This window comes from Martes martes (assembly GCF_963455335.1).
Source record: "Martes martes genome assembly, chromosome: 9".
Lineage (NCBI taxonomy): Eukaryota > Metazoa > Chordata > Mammalia > Carnivora > Mustelidae > Martes > Martes martes.
Window position 1 is genome coordinate 93,691,930 of NC_137896.1, and position 25,251 is coordinate 93,717,180.

The 25,251-nt window shown below is 36.7% G+C and overlaps 1 pseudogene across 1 annotated transcript; it reads left to right on the forward strand.

The window, feature by feature from the left end:
• Window positions 1-17,790: 17,790 nt before the first annotated feature.
• On the forward strand, window positions 17,791-18,289 carry LOC308349510 (translationally-controlled tumor protein-like; annotated as a pseudogene). The gene has a single exon. The product of its transcript is annotated as a translationally-controlled tumor protein-like (transcript).
• Window positions 18,290-25,251: the final 6,962 nt, after the last annotated feature.

Sequence of the window (25,251 nt, forward strand, 5' to 3'; positions counted from 1 at the left end):
GAGCCATGACTTTGTCCTTCTTTGTACTACACTCTGCTTCCTGATGCTAGCATTTCCAGTCTCTCTTACTTTGCTCTATGTCTTTGTTTTTCTATAGCATATATTACCCTCTGACATATTATATGTATGTATGATTTATTGGCTCACTCTCACGTCTTAAATGTAAGCAGCAGTTCAGGGATCTTCATCTGTTTTGTTCACCAAGGATCTTAAGCACTAGAGCAGTTATTTCCATAGTTTGCACTCAATAAATATTTGTTGAATAATTGAATAGTGGTATGATTTTCAACTCACCTGGAAAAAAATGTCTTCTTAAAATGCAACCTTGCAAAAAGAAATAGCCAAAACTTTCTATCATAATTTAAAAGTCCAAATATGAATATTTAAGCATGCAAAAAAAAAAAAACCCATTAGCCAAACACTGGTCCTATGTTGCCTTGATGGAACACATCATACTTTTATCCACATGGATGTGAGAATATGAATGGCAGGGAAGCTCCTGAGCCCTATCTGAGATTGGGCTGAGCATGGAGAAGCCCTAGTACAGTCCTATACTCAATTGTACATTTCATGTAAATAAGCATTCATGAGCCTGTGTTTAAAACACAGCAAAGTCACCCATTTCCTAATCAAGGGTGCATTTTCATCAGTTCAGATGTATACATGGAGATTGCAAGAAAACTTTTGTTCTAAGGTTTTTATAAAACCAAGTTCACCCAGGCACACTGGTAAACAGATTGTTTAACTCCAGTGTGTCAGAATATGGGAAATGATGCATTTGAGTGTGTTTATTTTAAAATTAGAGACTGTCAAAAAATTAAAAAGAAATATGAATCAAGTAATTACAAATCAGGTTTTTTTAATCTGATTGCCTGAAATAATAACAGACATAAAGATGCTTCCTGTCACTACAGTCAGATGGGATTTTGAAGAATTCCTTCAGCGTCATGTCCCCCAAAGCAGTACATGTTCATCTCTGTAACTGGTGTTTGTGTACTTGTGACACATCAGCCGGAAGTAGGAGACAGCAGTAGTATCCTATCTTATCCCTCAGACTCCGTGAACTCTGGCCAAATTCCAATGCCCAAGGTCTATGTCTAGCTCCCTGGAGACTTTTTCCCTTCATCTTAGGAAGACCCTTTTGTTTTCAGAGGCAGCCCACAACCAGTGGCCCTCAGAGAGCTAAGTATCCAATCTCCCTCAACCTTGTAGTGATTCTAATGCATGTATCTTGCACATTTTCCAGAGTTGCCCCACAGGATTAAGCTCCTTCAAGGCTTCAAGTAACACAGCCTTTATTGTCTGCTTTACCTTCCAAGAATCACTTGCTCATTTCTCCCTAAGCTTCTTGAACTGAATCTCAAAAAAAAGTGCTTTCACTTAAATCATCAAGGTACCAGGTAATCATAACATACCACCAGTAGTTGACTATGATAGATGGAATATTTCCAAAGTAATTTTTCTGTGCAAATGCAACACCTTATAATAACATTGTACACATTTTATTTATGAAAATGTGCCAGATAGCTTAATTTTTCTCCTCTAAATATAGTTCCACCCTTTTACACCTTGTTCTGTCCTGCCCCCAGGATAACTCTACATACATGGACTGCATCAAAGGACTCCCTTAACCTCTGGCTTCAGATCAGTTAGCCAGTGGAAGGAACTGAAAGAGGGGAAAAATGAAAGGAGAATGGAGCGTGGGTATTTATTCCTGTTTTCCTCTCTTCCACATATGAATTGTCTACTGTTCTCTTCCACAGGCTACCTTCTTGTCATACTGCTCTATCCATGCAGCTAATCTCCCCAGTTCTGGTGACCACTTCCTCTCATTCTCCTAGAAACTTAGGAAGGGTAATGGTTTCCTACTCTTACTAAGCTAGGGTGCAGCAATTCTACTGTTGGTAGGAGTAGAGAGACCAAAATTATGACAAATAGTTCCTTGAAAAATGCTTCCTGGGTGGGTGCCTAAGTGGCTCAGTCAGTTAATTGTCTCCCTCTGGCTCAGGTCATGATCCCAGGATTCTGGGATGGAGCCCCAGGTCCCTCTGTCCTTCCCTTTTCTCTCTCCCTCTGTAGCTCCCCCTGCTTGTGCTCACTGTCAAATAAATAAAATATTAAAAAAGTAAAAAAAATAAAATACTTCCTGGTTTACTCAGTTTGAGTATTCTTTTGCTTCATGATAGGTCTCTGACCTTTACAGTAAGAAATAAATTCATGTGATAAAAAAATTATAACTCCAGACCGCGCAAAGTTACAGAATCCATGTGTTCCTTCCTCCAATTTTCATTCCATAGAGGTAAACACCTTCAACTACTTCTTTCCAAATAATTTATTTTTACTTATATATTTTTAGTTATTTTTAGTTTGTTGATACTGATAAGAGCTATTGATTTGCTTTGAAATACAAAAACCTGGCTTATCCACATTTTTTTCACTTTCATTTTCTTTATGCTTATCCACATTTTTGATAGCTCTCCTCCGTGTGTTTCATCAGTCTTGGCAAGCTAAATTGCTATGCATAGATCATTTTCTATCTTTAGGAAATTAAGTGGTATAATCCAACTTTTCTTTAATCATCCATCAACTTTAGAAAATATGTTTTCTCCCCCACCATAAAAGATGAGAAAATTAGTGGCTCCGTATTTTTCTATCTCTCTTATCTTTCCCCTTCACTGCCCAGTTTCTGTTAGTGGTCTCATGGGCTTATACTATTAAGTTTATAAAATTTACATTTTTTTCAGAATTCTGACATCAGTTACTCAAACAGCTTTTGGGTTTTCCTGAAGTTACATTGCCTTTTTTATTTTTTTCTACTAAAAAAATGTTATGCCTTTAACTTATCGCTAAGCTCATTTAACCACACAATTGTTAAAATGAGTGCAGTTTTACTTTGTATTTTTACTAATTGCTATCTAAATCTACTGTACACCCCATCTTCTAAGCTTGCTTTTCATTGTCCTCTTCTTGCATCTGTATACCCTTGTTCTTCCTTCTTGGATTCCATTTTTATATTCTTCAATTATTTTTCTAAGTAAAAAAATGCACAGGAAATAAAATTTCTGAGAACCTCTATGAAAATTTTTTATTTTCTCTTCATAGTTCATTGTTAATAGACTGAATCTAAAGTACTAGTTCAAAATAATTTTCTTGAAAAACTTTGAAAACATTGCATTCTACTGTTACTGATTGCAGTCTTGCCAAAATGAATATTTTGCCTTTTTTTTCTTCTGGCAGATTTTTGGATTTTCTTTAATTTGTTTAGTGTTGATTTTTCTTCCCTTTATGATCACATTTTTAATTTCTGAGAATTTTATTTCATTCTCATATTGTCCTCTTTATCCTAGAGATTCTTATTTCCTTAAAAATTCAGTATGTTCTTGTATAGCCCTAAAGATAATAAGTAGATCTTTAAAGAGTTTTATTTAATGCATGACTTAACCATTTCTCCAGGGTCTGTACTGTTCTTACTTATCTTGGCCTTCTCTGTCCTGTTGTTGTTTGTTTTTTTTTTTCCTTGAGTACTTACTGCTGATTGGCTGCTTGCAAATGAGGGATTGTACTGGTTAAACGTTAGTAGGATCTGTCTTTTCCTATGTAACAGTGCTTTCAAAGAGTCTTTTTGGGAAAATCCAAATATTTATCTCCATTTCCATGTGCACTGATGGTCATGTCACACAGAGTGTTCTCTGTACACTTGTTGGGTATGTCATATGGAGTTTTCCAGGTATATTAACTGAGTTTATTATACAACAGGGTTCTCTGTACACTGCTTGGTCTTCTTGTATGGTAGTGTTCTACTCATTGAGCATGTCATATAGCATATCGCTTAGATATATTATATGGACATATTCCCTGGTTGGGAGTGTCATGTGGAAACTTCTGTAAATGCTGGTTGGGCATGTTGTATGGGGTTTTCCAAATATACTAGTTGGGTATGCCATATTTAGTTTATTTACAGATCACCATTGAGAAGAATTAGATAGGCTGGCCAAAAATGAGGAGAGTTTTATTCTGCTATTTTAATACCCAAACCAGAAGTCCTAGGCTTTCATAGATAGGTCTTTAATTTTTTTTAACAATAATAGTGCCTGGTATTAGCCTGGGATTAAATATTCATTCTGGTAGTTGTGAAAATGATTCCTGTGAAAATGATTGAGGGGAATAGGATAGGGCCTCCTTAACATAACTGAATCTAAACCTTTCAAATACATATCAACGTGAAACTTGGAAGCTTTTGGAGACCCAGCCTCCATCTCTGCTGTTGTTATTCATGGTGCATCCTCTGAGCCACGGTTTTCTTCACTTTGTTTTCTCTGACAGTAAAATGGTATTCAATTTTTGTCTTCTTATTAAAATGTCTGATCTACTGATGATCCTCCATTTAATTTTCACATGATTATGGGTTTATTTCTATTTTTTACAGAGATACTGTGGCATGCTGGTTAAGAATATGGGTTTAAACTCAAACTTAAGCTCTACCATTTACTCCTGAGTGACCTCAGGAAAGTTACTTGACTTTCATATACCTCAGTTTTCTCATTTATACATGATTAAAAGTTATCAAAATAAGAATATTAGTAATAATATCTACCTCATAAGGATAATATGCACACTTATCTCAGTGATTTAATACTCATTTAGTACTTAAAATAGTCCCTGGCACATAGTAACTGGATAAATGTTAGCTATTGTTAGTCTGTATTGTGATTTTAGTGGGATTTTGAGAATAGAGCTTGATTGCTATACCCCTAGGTGGAACCATAGGACAATAAGGTAAATATTAAGTTAAAAATTGTTTTTTAAAATAAATATCAGAAAAAAAGGATAATTTGAACCCGAAGAGAAAATCTAAGTACTTACTGGTGCCTGTCTGTGAGTCTTCATTTCGCAACACACACAACTGAATGTTAGGTTGCTTCGTAGAGTTACCCACCTCTTTGTGCCATGTTGGACATAATGAAATTCCAAAAAGATAATTTAAAAGCTTTTCATTCTTTCCAGATCAAAAATTCACTAAATTTTCAGTTCTGGTAGCAAGTCTCAAAGTTGAGATTAAAGATAGTTCTGTTCAAAGAGCTCAAACTATGCTTCTTTCCTATTTATATTAAACTGGTTGAAAGTTTGCACTTGATAACCAATTCCAAGTACTCTTTAATTATCACTCAATTTGTAGTGTACAGTAAAATTTTGTTATTGCAAGCCTTTGTAGCCTTGCAACATAACATTGGCATAAGTGTTTCTTTTCTGAAATATTCATAAAGGTATCAACTTTTAGTTTTCGTATTGTGAATGTTTAAATATAATTACACCCACAGAAGAGTAAACTGTAGCACATGTTCTCACTGATTTTTTTACAAATACATATTTAAATATTTTTCTCATTCCACAATACTCAAAATGTTGCCATTCTAAAGGAATGTCAGTTTTCAAATAACATAAATTTGTAATTACATTATTTTAAATAAAAGAGATGATTTTTCCCATCTGATTGGTGTTTTAATTCAATATAACTATAGTAGCTATTGTCCTTCTTCAAATAACATCATTACTAACTAGAAAACATTTTGCCCTAAAGAGTAAGAAAACAATGCAGAGAAAATGTCATAATCTGGAATGCCTGTGTGGCTCAGTTGATTTAAGTGTCTGCCTTGGGCTTGGGTCGTGATCCCAGGGATGATGGAGTCTCACATTTGGTCCCTGCTCAGTGGGGAGCCTGCTTCTCCCTCTGCCTGCCACTCCCCCTGCTTGTGTATGTGCGCGCTCTCTCTCTCTCTCTCTCTCTCTCTGTGACAAATAAATAAAATCTTTGGGAAAAAAAAAAAAAAGAAAATGTCATATAATCTTTCTCAGTAGAATTTCAGACAAAAGTTGTTCTATATGTTTTTCATACCATTTAGTTTAAACCCAGGATTCTGACAATACAATGAAAATTACCATAATATCCAGAAAGCCAAAACATCTACATTTGAATAAAATCAAAGAGAAGAGGGGAATTAAAAGAAGAGAGCAACACACAGTCATATCTCTAGCCCAGGTTTTTAAAGAACAGTCCCTTCCTCTCTAAACAGCAGCTACAGCAGCAGCAATGCAACCATTCAACTAAACTAAGCATGAAATGAGCATGATTTTCAGGTGACCTTCATTAATGGAATAATATCCAATGACAATTTAAATTTGCCAGGAAGTGAAACATTTCTCAAATAAGAAGCCTATACAATTGAAATTCTGCCAAAGAGCTAAGAAGGGAGATTTGAAGCTGATACCTACCTACTACCACCACCATCAAGCATGCCAATATTTTTTAAATGAGCAAACTTAATGATAATGAAACTAATTTTACCACACCATCCTGGGAGAGGGAGATTTTCTATAAACTTTTGCTATTAACAGCTAGGATATTCTGAAACTATTTACCATTAAGAGATAAGCACAATGAGAAAAGGTAGGTTTTAATACACAGCATAGAATGTGGAAATAAAACCACTGATATAACAGAATCCCAGTATAATAGCATTTGCAATAGTCAACTTTATAGTTAAGGTTACAACTCAATTTCATATCCCCGTTTCACTTGCTCATAAAAACTTGGTAGAAAGTTCTTCAACATGAAAACTTTTAATACTTGGTCTCCAAGTAAATATGAATGATAAACATGAATGTTTTTCAATTTTAATAAAGGATTTTTTTCTTTACCTTTCTCCCCAGTTTCTCAACAGAGGCACTCAGACAAATAGAGTGAGCAATGAGGAATTTAAAATGCATGAATCTTCTAACTAAACTTCAAACATTTATTATAAACCATTTTCTTTTAAACAATACCTAAAGTTCAAGGAATTAAAATTTTCTTTTGACAAAAAAGTGGTCCACCAAAATGAACTATCTAAATTCCAGAACCCACTGTGATCAACTGAAACTTAGGTCTTAACTAGAGAGGAGCCGAATGTGATTATGGAAAGTTTAACAGACCCATATCATTGTTCCTGTACTACTAAAATAATATCACATAAAATTTTTGCGTACAGATCTTCCCTACAATTCCCCTCTTCTGCCCAGATGTTACCCAATGCCTCCTTTGCAGAGATGCATTGTCAAGTTTTACCAATAAATCAGAACCCTAATATTTGACTATACTAATTTTTTCTATCCCCTTCCATCAAATAACCTCCTTCAAAATTTATCCGATATTCCAGGAAGTATCTGGCTCTGCTTCCATAAGTTAAATTTATATAAGTTATATAAAACTATTGACACCCATTAAGACCGTCCCTTAACTTTAAAGATAGCCTAACTTAGCCAGTGCTACTAACCACGAATCAGAGCTTACCCACACAGGGGGGCTTTTGCTAATGGAGATAGTAACTTGGGAAGCGGGTGGAGAGGGCACCACTTACCTTTAGTGAATAGGAGGTAAGGATATTCATTAGCTTGCAACATTCTGTAGTTGCACAAAGTGAATTGTACAGTCCAAAATGTCAGCTTTGAGAAATAATGGTTTATGTATTCTCTCACATCAAGATTTGATCATTTAGGATGTTATTCTTGTTAGACCTGCCCAGTTCTAGATATCTTAGCAAAGTAGTACTGTGGAATATTATATAACTTGGGGTTGAAAATGTCTATATTGCTCAGGATCTTGAATGAATTTCAAGAGAATGTTTCCAAATTGAGTGTGGGAACATAGAAATTGTTATTTGGGATTTAGATATTCTGTTTCTAAAGGACTTTGAACATTCACAGATAAGATGAAGTCAGGAATATAAGTGCCCTCACTCAAATTCATCAACATGACCAATGGACTGTAAAGGTGATGGGGAAGAGTAGGAAAGAGGTGCAGGTACTGCATAAGTCTGGGAAAGACAAATAAATACTCTCCACATATAAAAAATAGAGAGATGGTAAAGAGAATATTCTTTGAGTATGGACTCTGTTATCTGACACTCTCAGGTCCAAGTACCCTGTTTGTTGCTTAATATAAATGGCATTAGGTGACTTCTTCTAGAAGGTCAGACTGGTTATAGATAGAGTACAAGTGAAAATATGAAAAGAAGGAATCAAAGCCCTGTTTGGAACCCCTCATCCTTAGAAGAATAGCACCATTAGAAGGTAATAATATGTAGCACTTATTAAGTGCTTACTCTGTGTGATGTGCTAATGTAATCATTATTTCATTTAATCCTCACAACTCTAATGGGCTTCATGGCCATTTTTTGTTTTGTTTTACTTTATTTTATTTTACTTTTAAAGATTCTTAAAGATTTTATTTATTTATTTGATAGAGAGCATAAGCAGGTGGGAGAGAGAGAAGCAGACTCCTTGTTGAGCAGGGACCTTGATGTGGGGCTTGATCTCAGGACTCTGAGATCATGACCTGAGCTGAAGGCAAACACTTAACCAACTAAGCCACTCAGGCACCCCTATGGGCCATTTTAGATACAAGTATCAGGAAGATGAGAGAGGTAGAATAACTTGGCAAAGGTCACAGTAGTTGGTACATAGTAGCATTGTTTGGGCCCAGGTCATCTTTAATTGATATTAGAAGCTCTCAGCCCTACTCTTCTAATCTTCCTTCTTGGATATCATGATAGTCACTGATAGATGCAGTATTGCAGTAGTGGGAGACAAAGCAGCCCCAAGTCATTGATAGAGCCCTCCTTGAGCTTCTATTTTGCTGGAAAGAATAAGCAACACTTGAAAAGAACAGTGCTGCCTAGATTCACTTGATAAATATGCCAGGCAGAAAGCCAGCAGGAACGTGACATCTTCTGTCTGGTACAGCACAAAAAAGAGCTTAGACAAAATCTCTCTGGCAACCATGGAAATGGTTAGATGCTTAGCTCTCCTGTAAGGGAGCATAATTGAAGGTCTTAGCAGCTGCCTCTGAATCCCACATTGCATTCATGGTCATGAACTCTTCCTAGCCAGTGATGAAGAGCTACAGAATACCAGTGCAGTTCTAGTTTTGTGAGACATGAGACTCCTCTCTTAGCAGACAGCTTTGGCTTGAAGACTCCTGATTGGTCTGGCCCAAACTGACGTAGAACTATGGTGCAATTTGAGACTCTTTCTACCCAAGCCTTCTTCCTTGTGTCTCTTAATCGGTGGGGTGAGTCCTTCACTGAGATTGAAGGTTTCCCCCATCTTTTCAGCATTATTCCATTTCTCCTTAGAGATATTTCCCCTAACTAATATCTTACATGTCTAATCTCATCCTTGGTTCTGCTTCCCAGAGAATATGAACTAATAGTCACAGATTATCTACAACCTCTAGTAATTCTACAATTCTCCAATTTCAGAGAAGAAACAGGATATTATTTCCTTTACTGGGATGATCAATGACTCTGTCTCCCCCGAAACTTATATTCCTTGGGAATCTGGCGTGCTAACACAATAGGACAACTATGAAAAGGAAATAAAATAGAGATAAATAAGGCAAGGATTACAGGGTAAGTCAAAGGACAATCAAAGAATTAAAATTAATGTTTTGATTAGCAAAGAGTATAGTTGTTGTCATAAAAGAGATTGATTGATGGAAGATCTATTGAAGAGTTCTCCCCAGGAAATAGAGATGAAAACCATGAAAGAGCAAATCATAATAATGAAAGACAGAGACCCAAGAGTCAGCATATTAAGTGATAAATGATCCTAAAGAAAAGGCCGGAACTAATGAATAACAAAGATAAAATAGAGCAAAACATTCCTGAGCTGAGGAAGGAACTAGTTGTACAGATGAAAGGGTTTCCAAGCTTCAAGTTAAATTGATAAAAGAGTACCGCAGCTGCTCTAATTTTTCAGTCTAGTCCTTATCTTTCAAGCAATAAGATCTTTTCACATTTCTGGAGGCTTTTCTTCATTCAGTCATCCTTACATCCTTAAACTGGGGGTTCAGACAAGTTTTGTCAAACTTTGTGTGAGTTATAAGAAAAGCAACCTCAGGACTCTTTATAGATTCATTCTTTGTCCATATTAGGAGAGGCAGACTGATGTTAGCTACAAAACTGCTATCTCCTTCCCATCAAATATGTCAGATGTCTTCCTTTTCAACCAGCTAATAGTCTGTTTAACCAAGTTGACCAATTGACAACTGAAGATAAATGCTACAGGCAGACATTCAATATATAGGCATTAGTTATTACCATAGTTCTTCATAGGATTTGTCTTTGCTCCCTAATGACTGCCTTCTACTCAAGGCCCCCAGCTTTGCACACAATTAAGACTGAAGTATGGTTGGAAGCTGCATCAGTTTAAAATTTCAGTTTGTGAAGTAGGCGGGGAAGTAGAGGAAGGGGCAAAATTGGGAATAGAAATGGACTGCTGTCTTGAATGTTCTCTTTTAGTTTTGTTGTTTGCTTCTTCGTTTTGTTTTGATTTTTTTTTTTTTCTATTTAGGCAACCTGAAGTTATCTGCACCAGTTCTCTTTCTGGCACAACTGCTAATTTAAAAAGCCCACTACCACAAAGATTACACTTTCAATAGGATACCTTACCTTTGAAGTGTACAGTAGAGGTCTGCTTTTGTCAGCTACCCATAGGATGAGATTTGAAAGGAATTACTTTGTGAGTGTAACAGACAGGAGTCTTGGTTTCAAGCTAATAAACAGAAGCTGACTGATAAAGCAGAAAAGTAGTTAAGATGTTGGAGAAGTTGACATAATGTTGGAAGGACTAGAGAACCAAGCTGAAGACTAGGCTTTCAGTTTTCAGTTATCACCTAAAAAGACTATCAGAAAAACCTGTTGATTATGAAAGGCTAAATTCAATTAGACCTATAGAAGTAGGGAGAAAACAACCTTGAAAAATCTTAATAGTATCTCAGAAAGGGGAACTCAAGGGTAGATATTCCTAGGGTTTTTAGTGTCTGGGCTGAATGATTTTTTTTTTCTTAAGACTTTTTTATTTATTTGACAGAGAGAGATAGATCACAAGTAGGCAGAGCGAGAAGGGGAAGCAGGCTTCATGCTGAGCAGAGAGCCCGATGCAGGACTCAATCCCAGGACTCTGAGATCATGACCTGAGCTGAAGGCAGAGGCTTAACTCACTGAGCCCCCCAGGTGCCCCTGGGCTGAATGATTTTAATGCAGGAGTCTTAGTGAGTAGAATTGCTTTGGATTGGGTATGGATTATGACACAACAGCTTTGGATTGACAGTGGGAGTGAGGCAAAAAGGCTTAAAGACATTCTTGAGGAGTAACTTGTTACTCTGGCTGAGTATGCTATTATTTTAAAGATTTTATATATTTATTTATTTATTTATTTAACAGAGAGAGAGAGAGAGAGAGGGATCACAAGTAGGCAGAGAGGCAGGCAGAGAGAGAGGGGGAAGCAGGCTCCCTGCGGAGCAGAGAGCCCAACCCGGAGCTTGATCCCAGGACCCTGAGATCATGACCTGAGCCGAAGGCAGAGGCTTTAACCCACTGAGCCACCCAGGGGCCCTGAGTATGCTATTTTAAAATATTGGTTTCATAAGCTAATATTTCTTGGAGCAAGAGGCTAGGGTTTTGTTTGTTTGTTTGTTTGTTGTGCTAGTTCTCAGTACTGATTAACAAAGGGACAGAAAGGAATGCTTGATCCCATATTGTTTATCACGGGGACAGGGACATATATCTGGCCCCAAAATTGTTTAACCAGGGACAGAAATTTATGTTGGTTTCTATTCTTATAGTATTGATGCTCCCCAAAACTGTGCTTCCAAATTGTCCTGATAAAAATGTATGATTCTTCTACTTGTTTACCAAGCATTAGAATAAATCATGTTACTGACACATTGAAATTGCTTATGTACTGGGACTCTAGAATATAGGAAATCAATGTTGTTACCAAAATCAAATATATCTGCCTCTGGCCAAAACCAAAAAATTCTCCTTAGATTTGCTTATTTCTAAATTATAGTCTTACACAGGTATATATATCTGATATAGAGGTTAGCTATCAAGTTTTTATCTGAGAGAGACAATTCCAAGAGGCAAAGATTTTAGGTTTTCTGGATCTTACTGTAAGGAATTGAATACAAAAGATTGTATATTTGCTATCTATATCAAGGATATTCAAAATACATAATATTCAGAAAATATGACCAACAACTCTATTAAGATTCAACCCCTGTAGGCCTAATAACATATACTGTTACCCGTCCTTTAAAAAATTACTAATAGCATCAACTACAAAAGTACAAATTGATTATTTCTAGTATAATTCACCTATTTTGTATAAAAAATAAATAATTTTCTTCATCAAAGTAGAAAAAGTCTAATCTCATCAACTATTGTATCGAACCCTGATTCTGAATTCTTTGATGATAGCCATTTCTCCTTCTGCCATACTCTCTCATCCTGTCTTTGTGTCTCACTTTGTAAGCTTTGAAGTTAATGACACCAATACACGCTATATAAAATAGCTTGAGAAATGAGAGTAAAACAGGATTATTAGCCAAAATGTATAAACATATACATGATACAGAAAGGAAGAAAATATGAATTTTTTTTCTGTAAGACCACAATTGTTGACATTATGGCTTGCCTCTTCACAACCTTTATACATTCCCTCTGTCCTAAGCCTGCCAGGGTTCTTTGCCTGAAGAGTTGTATTAGTAAGGATAAGGTTAGGCTTCTGTAACAAAAAGATCCAACAGTAAGTTAGTGACTTAAAGATATTAAAACTCTTTTATGAGAGAGTACTTATGAGAGTATTCATTCAAGATAGCATCTGGCAACTTGTGGCTTCTGAGATGCTCCAGCCACTGCCGTTTCTGGCTGGCAGAGAGGAAAATGGGGGATATTCATGGCACAGGATTTCCTTTTAAGCAAATAATATGAAAGCAAATATATCACTCTTAGTCACATTACATTGGTAAGAATGATGGCTGGGAAATAATGTTTCTTGCTGTACCATCACTCAGCCAGAAAGAATAAAGGAGAAAATGCCTTTGGGGAGATACCTTCTTCTACCACATGAAGTGACTCAAAACTTCTCCTCTCTATCCCTGAGTCTGAGAGGCAGAGACCAAGTAAGTGATTTTCTACCAAGATTCAAACTCTCCTCTGAGAGACTGTTCCATTTCCTTGACCAGTGTGTAGGGAGTTAGGATGCCTACATGTTTGGCTCTCACTAAGCAATGTGTCTATGAAGCTATATTTATCAACCATAAAGATGATATTTGCTGCTCCATCTGCAAATAGTGTCTCTGTTTCTTTACTTACTCATTTACTGGATTCTGCTTTAAATTATACCAATCTAGTCAAAGCCACCATTACCTGTCGTCTGAACTGTCAGAAAGACTTCCTCTTGACACCCTTCCCCCCATTCCCAACTTGCCCCTTTGAATCCATTCTTCATATATAGCTAGAGTGATCTTCTTAAACATCGGTTTGATTATATATTGCTGTGTTCAGAATCTCCCAGTGACTTCAGAACATAATCTAAAGGTGTGACATTCCCACTGAATCTCTTTATGTCATATCCTACCATACATATACTTTTCTTGTTCTCTCTGCACTAACCAGACTGTCCTACTTACAGTTTCTGGGATACACTAAGCATGACTTTCCTTATGGCTCTTTCCATTTACTATTCCTTCTGCCTGGAGTTCCCTACTCACAGATATCCTGGGAGCTATTTCCCCTACTTCCTTCAGGTCTTTCCTTGAACATGACCTTAACTGTGGGTTTTACTCTGGCTGAACGACATAAACTAACGCCTTCCCCATCTCATATAAACATATTTTTTTAACTTTCGAAATAGTTTTTTGAAAAAATTACCATGCGAAAATTGAAAGTTTATAAAGGTTCCAAAAGAAAAAAAGTAAAGCAGAAGACATGAAGGTAATTTTCATACTTTTTTCTATTTGATTTTTTGAAATAGCTGGGATTTTATTTTTCTACCATTCTTGAAGAAAGGGTAATTTTTTTGGCTATTCTAAAAGTAAAGCGATATATATAGATATAGAAATAGATATGGATGTAGATCCTTCAGACTCCTATTCTTTCAGTAGTTACTTTCAGGTAAATAGGGCTTGTGTTTATGTTTGCATTTCACTATGCATATTCTTCCTCCTAGGAGAACAATTTTAATTTTACAAAGAATGTGTCTTAGCAGAGGGTTAGATGACATCTTTCTGCCAAAGTTAGTGGTATAATTAAAATGTGTATGAGGCAGATAGATGGCAATTGACTCCCTGTGGCTCCCTCTAATATAGATTTCCTAAATCATAGGCCTTCGTTATGACTACAGCAGTTTGTTGCCTTCTCCCTAACTACCTTCTTCACAATTGCATGCACCATGCAGGGGATGGATTTTGCCTTACTAGCTGCAGGAAAGCAAGATGGAGTTCAAGGCCTGAGTGCCATTTTATACATTTTCTTTAACCGAGGATAGACAATAAGATGAAAATTTCAAATTCATGAAAGAGGGCAATGGTTCTCCATTTCCAGTGAGATAAGTTTTAGGAAGCAAAGCAACAGAGTTTTCCAAATAAGCTAAATGTACTCATTTAGCTTTGGATACCACAATTTAATGGAATTTTACCCCAACTCACTTGTGTCATGAAAGGTGTCAATTCATAACAGAAGACAGAATTGGATGCTGGTAATTGAACATGAGAGCTATAAAAGCAAAATCATAAAGGCAGAACACCAAAGATTAGGTCTTTAGAGAGGAGAAAACTTTGGGTGAGTGACCAAGGAAAAAGTGTGTCAGTATTTACTACAGTTGCACAAACATATGACTTGAGCATGAGAATATCCACTCTCAGCTATATATGAATGACAGATATGCTGTTCAGAGTGGCATTATGTATAACAGCCAAAATACGGAAAACAATTTAAATATGGGTCCAGAGACAAGAGAGAAATAATGGTGTATTCATGCAATAAAATTATATATAGCAATTAAAACTCATGAATTAGAGTTACATGCAATACTATGAATGAATCTCACAAGTATAATGATAAGGAAAATAAATCAGACACAAAAGAATCCCTACTGTATGGTTCCAGTTATAGACAATTTCAATATAGGCAAATCTATAGTGTTAGAAATTTGGATAGTAGTTATCCTTGGGGTGGGTATAATGTGCTATGATTGAGAAAGGTTATGTGTAAGGTTCTGGATTGATGCCAGTGTCTATTTCTTGACTTAGGTGATGTTTACCAGGGTATTCATACCTAAAAGGTATTCAATGAACTCTATATTCTTTGTTTTTTTTATTATTCTTTGAGTGTGTTACACTCCAATAAAAAAAAGTTGTTTTTTTAATAGAATGCATAGTCTGTTTGAAAGGACAAGTTAGTGAAGTTCTAGCTAATTCCAGCTAATAGAAATTTTATGGTAGCCCTGTTAAACCTCAATTATTGATAAACAGAAGTTACAGCAAATAAATAAACAAACAAACAAACAAACAGCTAAATAAATAAATACTGGCCGTCTAAAGCTACATTAATATAAAATCACAGACAGGGAAACTCAGTTTTTGACTGCAGTCACTTTTGCCTACTTGGAGATGGAAATTCCTATCTTGGAAAAGTAACCTCATAGCTGAGAAAAAATGAACTGTTTTGGTTGGATGCAGAAAGTCAGGTCAGCACTAGGCAGAGTGTGGAAAGAGACAGCTAGAGTGTGCTGAATTGTTCTTCCCAGAAGAATATCAGGAGTGGAATTGCGGGAGTTGAAAAGTTAGTGGGTGGGAGATGAAAGTAGAGTGAAACATGCACTTGTGTCTTCAGCACAATTAATGCACACAACTCAGGCTCTGTTTCCATCTAATTTTATATGAATCACAGAAAAGGAAACAACTAGAAAAAAACAACTGTTTTTTTCAGTAATACTACTGGAAAAAAACCAGACATGTAAAATAAAAATACAGGGCTTTCTATAAAACCATGAACTTCGTGACTAGACTTATCTGATCATTATTAGCAATCGGTGCAATTATGAAAATAGGTTATCTTTTGTTCACATAAAAACATTTAAAAATATAAAAGTTTTAAAAACCATCTTTTATCATTACTATTTAACAATAATAGTATTAACAAAAATTAGGTGCTTACTATTTGTCAGTGTGAGAGTTATGTAGTAATCTCAAATTCAATCTATTATTATTCTGAGAGATGGAATACTGTCTAATATTTTCTTCACATATTTTTATATTTTCTAAGTTCTTCTCATCTGTCTTTTATAATTAAAAATAAACCAAAACACCTTGTACAACTGAAAGGGAAAACAAATCTAGCTACCTAAACTTACTTAAATTACACCTGCCTCAACCCTGGCCATTGAGAAGTTGGGGGGCAATGCTTTAAAGACAGTCGGAGATAAAAATAAGGGAGAATGGAGGTCAGAAATGGAGTTACCATTGATGAAAGAGCAAGAGATAGGAATGAAAAATAAATAGTCTAAAGAAGCAGAAAATAGACTAAATCATCAATATTGCTAAGCTAAGAAGGCCCCATAGAATTAAATTTAAAAAAAAAAAATAAAAAGGATTAGAGGCCATACACTATCTCTAGGGCAATAATCAAGTAGAACAGGAAAGGAAATGAAAACAGAATTCATACAAATCATAGTGAGTTTGAAGAAGAGAGCCATGAAAATATATTTGGCTTAATCAATAGGTACAGTGAGAAGCTAAATGAAGGTAGAAGAAAAGATTGTCAGAAATCATTTTAGTAAAAACATGATTGATACAACCAATTTGAAGTAGAAAGGGAAATATATTACTTTCCATGTTTGTATTCCAAAGAGAACCATCATAGGGCCAGAAGAATGGAATGCGAGATATGTAAAATATAATTGAGAATAACTCTTATATTCCACACATGTGAGAGAAGAATGAAAGGAAGGTGGAGAAATTACATAAAGCATTATCAAAAGCTTTACCATTCTAAAGAAATTTCATGTGGTTTCTTAGGATCTGACAAGGAGGAGGTTTCCATGAGAAGGGCCAGTAGCTAATGGAAAAAGTATTTTCAAATTCATACTGATAAACCAAGGAAAGTGAAGGCAAAACTAAGTAGGGGACTGTCATAGCTTTAGCACTGAGATCCCACTAAAACCTTCAGTCCTGAGCAAACCCTTGGTAGTCAGACCCTACCAGAGGAACTGAGGTAATAGCCATACTTCCTTTCAGCAAAGAGATCCCTTCAGCAGGTCGTCTGCTCATTTACAGAGTGCGCTTAATCCACAGAAACCCTTACCTTAATGCCCGAGCATACGGATGGAAAAACTCTTCTGTACAAAGGCAAGAGGGATAAAAATCCCATGGGCATCTCCTTCTGCCCATAGTATTCTGGATGAGGAAGAAAAGGAGATTGACAGGGAAAGCCAGTGATTAAGATGGAAAAGATCTTCAGCAAGGGCCTTTTCAAGCACCATTGGAAACATTTCAGCTTCTTCCTGCCAACCTTGGAGAGAAACACACATAAACGCACACACTACCCCTATATGCTTTTATTATGATTATTTGCTTTTGACAGGGAAAGGGATTGACAATGAGATTAAATAACTTGTCTCCCTTTCACAGTTATTATAATCAGAATCAGAATTTGAATGTGGTCCACCTGGCTCCAAAAGTGTATATCCTTAATTGCTCTGCAGCGCTGTTGAAAGAAACAAAAAAGATACTTTTGCTTTGAAAACAGGGTTTTTGGGCAACTGACAGCGTGTAAAAGAAAGAAACTTAAGTTTTTCCATCCACTGCTCTCACCCCCCACCCGGTGTCACTCTGGGTGCACCTTATTTGTTTGAAGCTCCAGGCTCCTGCTAAGCTAGCACTGCTGTTATCTCTCTCCAATGGCCCTCATGATCATGTACTGGGACCTCATCAGCCGTGATGAGACGTTTACCATCTACAAGATCTGAGAGATCATGGGCAGGCTGGGGCTGGAGGTGGAGGTGAAGGTGGTCAGTACGACAGAGGATAACACTGATGACTCACTCTTGGGTGGAAATGCCTCCACTGAAGACCCCAAGGGTGAAGGTATGGGAAGCGCAGTAAACACTGGTGTTGATATTTATTGTGAACCGTTACTTACAGGAAACCACCTTCAAAAAAGAGGCCTACGAGAAGTACATCAAAGATTACATGAAATCAGTCAAAGGCAAACAGAGGCCAGAAAGCGTAATGATGGGGGCTATAGACCAGATCAAGCACGGCTTTGCTAATTTCAAAAACTACCAGTTCTTTATTGGTGAGAACCTGAATCCAGATGGCATGGTTGCTTTGCTGGACTACTGTGAAGACAGTGTGACTCCATATATGATTTTCTTTAAAGATGGTTTAGAAATGCAAAAATGTTAATGAATTTGGTTGTTATTTTGGACGTTATCACCTGTTGTTGTAACTGACTACTGCTCTTCATCCACGCAACAACCAGGACTTAGGCAAATGGGACTGATGCCTTCTTGAGCGTTTCATGGATTTTGACCTGGATTTATTTGGAGCAGAGGCATTGTTTTTAAGAAAAAAAAAATCTCATGTAGGTTATCTAAAAATAAAATGCATTTAAAACTAAAAAAAAAAAAAAAGAAAGAAAGAAAGAAGAAAGAAAAGGAGAGAAACTTAGGGAAAAACCTCCCTGAGGAGCCTTAGGCTTCTTTATAAAATCTTAGTGTTAATGGTACTTAGTAATTCATTTTTTAACAGCTAAAATGAGTAGAGTTTTAATATTTATATTTTGTGAGAGGTAGAACTCATTACTTGTTGGAGAATGTGAAAACTAGTATAGTTAAAAAAAAATAGAGGCATCCAGGAAAGTAATGAATTCTAATAGGATATGCCAGGCTTGTAGTAACAGGGTTCATGCTATTTCTTTCACTCAGGAATGATTAGATATCTGACCAATGTTATGTAAAGTTTGTTTATGTTTTCAATGAAACACTGTTTTAAAAAGATATTATTTATTTATTTTCAAGAGATAGAGCAGAAACAGGGAGAAGAGGCAGAAGCCCACTCCCCCTTAAGCAGGGAGCCCAGTATGGGACTCAATCCCGGGACCCTGGGATCATGACTTGAGCCAAAGGCAGCCACTTAACCCACTGAGCCACCCAGGAGCCCTTCAGTCAAACACTTTTTAACCTACAATCTTCAGTGCTGTATTTACCACAGTTGGTAGATGAAAACAAGACATTTGGTTTTGCCTGAAAAAAGCTTATAACTTAATTAGGAATAAAACATACTTGAGGAAAACCTGAAAAGCAATTTTCCATTAACAACATATGCAAAGTAAAGCAATCAGAACATGTAATATAGTCAATATAATGATTGAAAAAATTCCCCTGAAAACAAACATAGATGATTACCAGTATCATGTGAAATACCACAATACTATATTCTGGTCACCAATTCAATGAGATCCCACAAAATGAATGCAAAAGAAAACAGACCAGTTTACGTTTTGATTCAAGCATAACAAATCCTAGAACTCAAGAGATACAATAAGAAAAACTGGTGATTTATGTCCTAAAGAGCAAACCAATTTTATTTGTCATGCTAAAACTTAATTGCTTCCTTCACCATGTCCCTGTGATATACTCATCTTATCTAACCTCCCACTCCTTAGATAATCACACTGTATTTTTACATCATTCACTTGAACATATTTCCATAAATGGTTAACTTATTTTCCTGAGAAAGCTTAACTTCCTAATGCTTATTAAAGCTCAATCTAAGTTTTTCATTACCAGAACTTTGAGAGGTGTAATGAGGATTCTGAGTAAAATCAATTGTGTGCTGGATGTGCAATTATTGGGATCTTTAGCATATATGCAATAAGTAAATAAGAAGAGTCTTGCTGTGAAGGGATTCAAAATAAAATAAATGATGGAACTGCAATTGAGGAAGCAGATTATTTCTCACCAGGTGTTGTGGGAATATGGAACCACACTATAGTTTTTTGTTTTGTTTTTTGTTTTGTTTTGTTTTTACTGCATATTCTCTGAAACAATTGGAAAATGCCCCAGGAATAACATTAAGACAAATAATTTATGCCCCACAAATCATTAAACCATAAGCAACTTCATTAAGTAGCTTCCCATTGGTAGCCTGAACTAAAACAGCTGGCCTGACGGTTGGATATTGAAGAAAAAATAAAATTCCTTTTGCAGTCTGAACCCCTTCTTGCAGATTTATAATGAGTTCCTTTATTTAAAGTGACCAGAGGAAAACAAGCCAGCCTAATTAATGCTAAAAATTGGGGTCTGAGAAACCTCCAATCAGATGTTTGCTTTAAAAGGGCCCTGGATGTTTTATGATAATAATTAATAAAAATAAAAATATAATATAGCTAGATTTACTGCTTGCTTACTAAGTGCCAAACACTATTCACTATTTTCAATGTTTTAATTCTTTTAACTTATTTAGTGTTCATGAAAATTCTGTAAATAATAACAGGGCTGGGGTGCCTGGGTGGCTCAGTCAGTTAAGTATCTGTCTCTTAATTTAGCTCAGTTCAGGTTTGTGTAGGACTCTATGCTCAAAGCAGAGTCTACCTGAGATTCTCTGCCTCTCCCTCTGTCCCTCCCCCCCCCACTATCTCTTGTTCACTCCCTCTCTTTCAAATAATAAAATAAATAAAATCTTAAAAAAATTATCAGGGCTGACTGTATAATTTGAGTGGTGCAGTGAAAAATGGAAATGCAGAATCCTTTGTTAAAGAAGGATGAAAAAAAATGTGTTTTCTTTCCTTAGCAGTCTCTCTCTTGCCCTGTCATGGAGTTGTTTTTGTTTTTTTTTTTTTAATTTTCTATATAGCGTTGGACATTCTTGTACATGGGGAATCAAGCCTGAATATTATCCTCCTCTTAAAGATGTGGCAACTGAGGACAAGGAATACAAAACTTCACTGGACATGAAAGCTGGTTTAGAGAGGGGCACATGATGCATTCAGAGCCAATGGAACATGATAAGACTTTATTGGGCATCCTGGGAAGAAGATTCTCTTTTCTTGTTGGACTTGAACATCGGAAGATACGAGGTGTGTAGCTGTTGCCACTATCATCCTTTCATGTGAGGCTGAGTCTAAAAGCAATGAAATAGGAGACAGATCCAAAAGAAGGCAGCAGAAGCTGTATATGTGAGATATTTTGAATTCCTGGTCAAGATACACCTTTCTTCAGATTTCCCAGTCATATTATTCCATAAATTCTGTGTGTGGTTGATTCTAGCTTTAGGTAAGATCTAGGTCTGTCTGAGGCAAAAATGGTCTCCTCCCTCATAAAAACTGTACAGATCCTAATCCAGAACATGTCGAGTGTGATTAAGATAGAGACCTTAAAACCAGGAGATTTCCCTGTGTTATTCAGGTGGGCGCAAAGTAATAACAAGGGTCCATATAAGAGCAAGAGGGAGGCAGGATGCTCAGAGTCATATGAGTTGTGATGATTGATAGAGAGGTTGAAATGATGTGGGGCCATGAAACCAAAGTTTCAGCAGAAGAATTCAAGCAGCCTCTAGAAACTGGGGAAATGGATTTTCCTCTAGAATCTCTAAAAGGAACTCTGCTGATCTATTTCAGACTTCTAACCTCCAAAATTGTAAAATAATAAATTTGTGTTGTTTCAAGCCACTTAGTTTATGGTAATTTGTTATAGCAGCAATAGGAAACTAATATAATATCTCTTGCAGAAGGAGTCCTCACACACCTTTATACCAGGATACAGTGTAGAAAGTCATGATTTATTTAAATATGACAGAAAAAAGTGGAGAACTTTCTGTCAGTAACCAAAACATAAATGTGTTCTTCTTTTTCTGTTTGTCTGTCAAAATATACTTCCAGGAAGATGGTTATCAATTGCCATTTCACTATTAGTATTTGATTATAATTTTGCCCAATATGCAAACTTTTTCCTGTTCTGAAGAATTTATTGTCAGTACCACTTTTTTTTTTTTAAGATTTTATTTATTTATCAGAGATCACAAGAAGGCAAAGAGGCAGACAGAGAGAGGGGAAGGGAAGGAGGCTACCTGCTGAGGAGAGAGCCTGATGCGGGGCTCGATCCCAGAACCCTGGGATCATGACCTGAGCCGAAGGCAGAGGCTTTAACCCACTGAGCCACCCAGGCACCCCTGTCAGTACCACTTTTATCACAAGCTGTAGCATCTAGTGATACAGTCACTTAGAGAAATTCTAAAGTTTCAGGAACAGACTCATTAGAACAGGTATGCTCAACTTTTCTTTTGTTCCCTGCACCCCTGAGGAATACTGTATATACCAGAAACAGTGAATTTCAAGCATGTGGGCCTGCTCTCTTCCTGCTCCCATTGTGAATCTCATCATTAGCAGTAACTGCTTTATTGTGGTCGTTGCATCAACATGAGAGCAGAGAGGTGTAGAGCCCTGTCTGTGTTAACTTGGCTACAGAAGAAAAAATTCAGAATATGTACATACTTAGAATCTTACCTTGAGTGTTAACCAAGTTCCCTGATGGTAATGTCTGAAGGATTATTGCTAGGAATATATTTGCATGAAGGATGCAGAAGACTGCTAATAAAAAAGCCGTCCTCAGGAAAGAGCTCCCTATGTCTTGCATGAGGGGAGAGAGGCAGTCCTAATGATAGCATGGGATGTTTCACTCAATTTTATTATCTGGTCCATCCCCATGGGTTGGGATCCTGTTCTGTAAAGGAAGAAGCTACAACTCCTAAAAGAATGAAATGGCATGGAATATCTTCAGAGGAAATAAACATGAGAAAGTACTAATATAAACTGGAGCATTTGGCACTGTCACTGCAGAGTTCAGTCTTCAGCAGAGAGCCTTGTTAATACTCATCTTTGATACACTGATGGCTGAGGTGCTTCAGGCCCAGCCAGGATAGAACCCAGCTTGTAGGAGGAGAGTGGGGTGGGAAACCACTGAGGTGCCCAGGGCACACAGCAACAGCAGCAGCAGAAGCTAAGATAAGACAGTGAAGCGAAGAAGCCGGTTCTGTCCTTGAGAGGACATGGTGGGGGAGGGGAGATAACCTTAGGGTTTCAGCAGTTTTTCGTTTTCGTTTTGTTTTTGTTTTTGTTTTTTTTTAAAGGTTTTCTTTATTTGACAGAGAGAGACATAGCGAGAGAGGGAACACAAGCAGGTTGAGTGAGAGAAGAAGAAGCAGTCTCCCCACTGAGCAGGGAGCCCGATGTGGAGCTCCATCCCAGGACCCTGGGATCATGACCTGAGCTGAAGGCAGACACTTAATGACTGAGCCACCCAGGCACCCCGGTTTCAGCAGTTTTTAATGAGAAATAGAAACAAATATATATTCATATGAATATATATATAGCTTGCTACTATTCATGAGGCTTGAGTTTTTGTTCTAAGGACCAAATGAAACACAATTACTGATGTGTGTTTTTGCCTTTTCTTCTAATTTACCTTCCCATATGCCTGCAAAAACTCCAAGCCCACCCCAACCCTGAATCTCTCTGGTATATGTACATAGGTACACCCTTTTATTTGAGTCCTTGAATTTTAGCCATTCATACTTGTTTATTACTTGAAGGAGGACTTATTACAAATAGTAGCAGCAGCATAAGAATGAACTATGAAAACTAAGGCAGAGAGTGGTTTCCACTCGAAGGGTAGGAATGGGTAAACCTTGTTCATAGTAAGGCAAGAGAATTTGTCCAAAGTCAAAGATACTTTGTATATTTCAAGGCAGAGGGAGAAAGTGGCAGTGAGTAGGTGTGTGTTGCTGAAGGCTGGTTGGTGATAGTGAGAAAGAAGAGCAGGAAAAATTAGCTGATATTTTTTCATGTGTAAACCAAATTTGTTGTTGTTAGTAATAATGAGTTAACACTCTTGCACAGTCAGAGATCCCATAGAAGCACAGCATGAGGCCTCTAAGGCTATGTCTACTAGAAGCAAAGTGATATCTTACCAGGCAAGGAGGAATAGAGATCCAAGAGCCAACGATGTCTGAGGACCTGACATGGTGCCCATTCCTCTCTCATTTGTTAGTAAAATTTCCTTTCATATATTGCAGGTACTTGAAGATAGCTTAAAAGGGAAAAAATAGGTTAAAAGAAAAAAAGAAGCAAGGAAGGAAGAAAAAACAAGATGACTTTAAAGTTCCCCTCATCTTGACTAAATTTTAGATAGGCTCTTTTGACAGTAGGCCTCTGACCTTGCTTTTCTTAGAGCATTTACTTAAGAAAACTTGTAATTGTAAATTCTTTCTCTTTCTTCTTTGAAATAAAGATTGTCTGCAACCTCGGTAACGTCTTTCTCCAGGTCCTGATAGCCATCCTTTTTGAAATATAATCATCAAGAAGAATAGGGCCCGTATCTCTTAGTTTCTGAGGGAGAGTAGGAGCTGAACTTTGATGAGGGACAATTAACAAACACAGGTAGCCTAATCATATTGGCCAGCCTCCCCACTAATGTTCTCCAGTACTTTTCCATTAGCTCATTCCAGGCTTTAAAAATCCTCCCACCTTTTTGTTTCAGCAAAGTTGAATTAAATCTTTCTCTCCTTTCTCTCCTACTGCAATAGTCCTGACCTCTATTATAGTCTTGAATAAGGTCTTCCCTTGCTTTTTACTGGTCTGGTGCATTTTTTCTTTTACACAGGAAGGAAGTATTCTAATTCATAATTGAGAAGTCGGGGTCACACTTTCATAACTTTGGCTCTGTTCTTAGCTCTGTGTATTCATTCTGTTCTTATTTAATTGAAATGTTGCCTGAATTTAGTCCCACCTATTTCTCTTAAATGCTAGGAGAGCTGCATCTTCAGAGCGATTATAAGAAATAGAATTAGACCCAGGAAATATCTCAACCAGGCAGAGCATTTGTCCTCTTTTTTGTCTGCCTTTTCCCAAGCTATACTCCTGGCCATCAGGCTGAATAAAAATTCAGCAAATTTTTATTGATCAGTTGCTGTATGCCACGTGCTATGAGAAGCCTCATGTGTTATCTCCCAAATTTTAAATAATTTCACATTATGGTACACACTTTTCCAAATTAGAATATTTTGTGACCCATTAGAGAGAGATGAAGCAACATATGTTTTTTATAAAGGTATTTTTTTTTTAAATTTGCTTTACTGAAGTATGACTGACATTTAATGAGCTGTACATATTTAATGAATACAACTCAATGAGTCTGGGAATATATATATATATATATATACACACACACATATGTATATATATATATATATATATATCCGTGAAACTATCATTACCATCAAGGCCATAAATATAACCGTCATCTCCAAAAGTTTCTTCCCATCCTTATTATTATTATCATTTATTTTTGTGTGTGTGGCTAGAGCAGTTA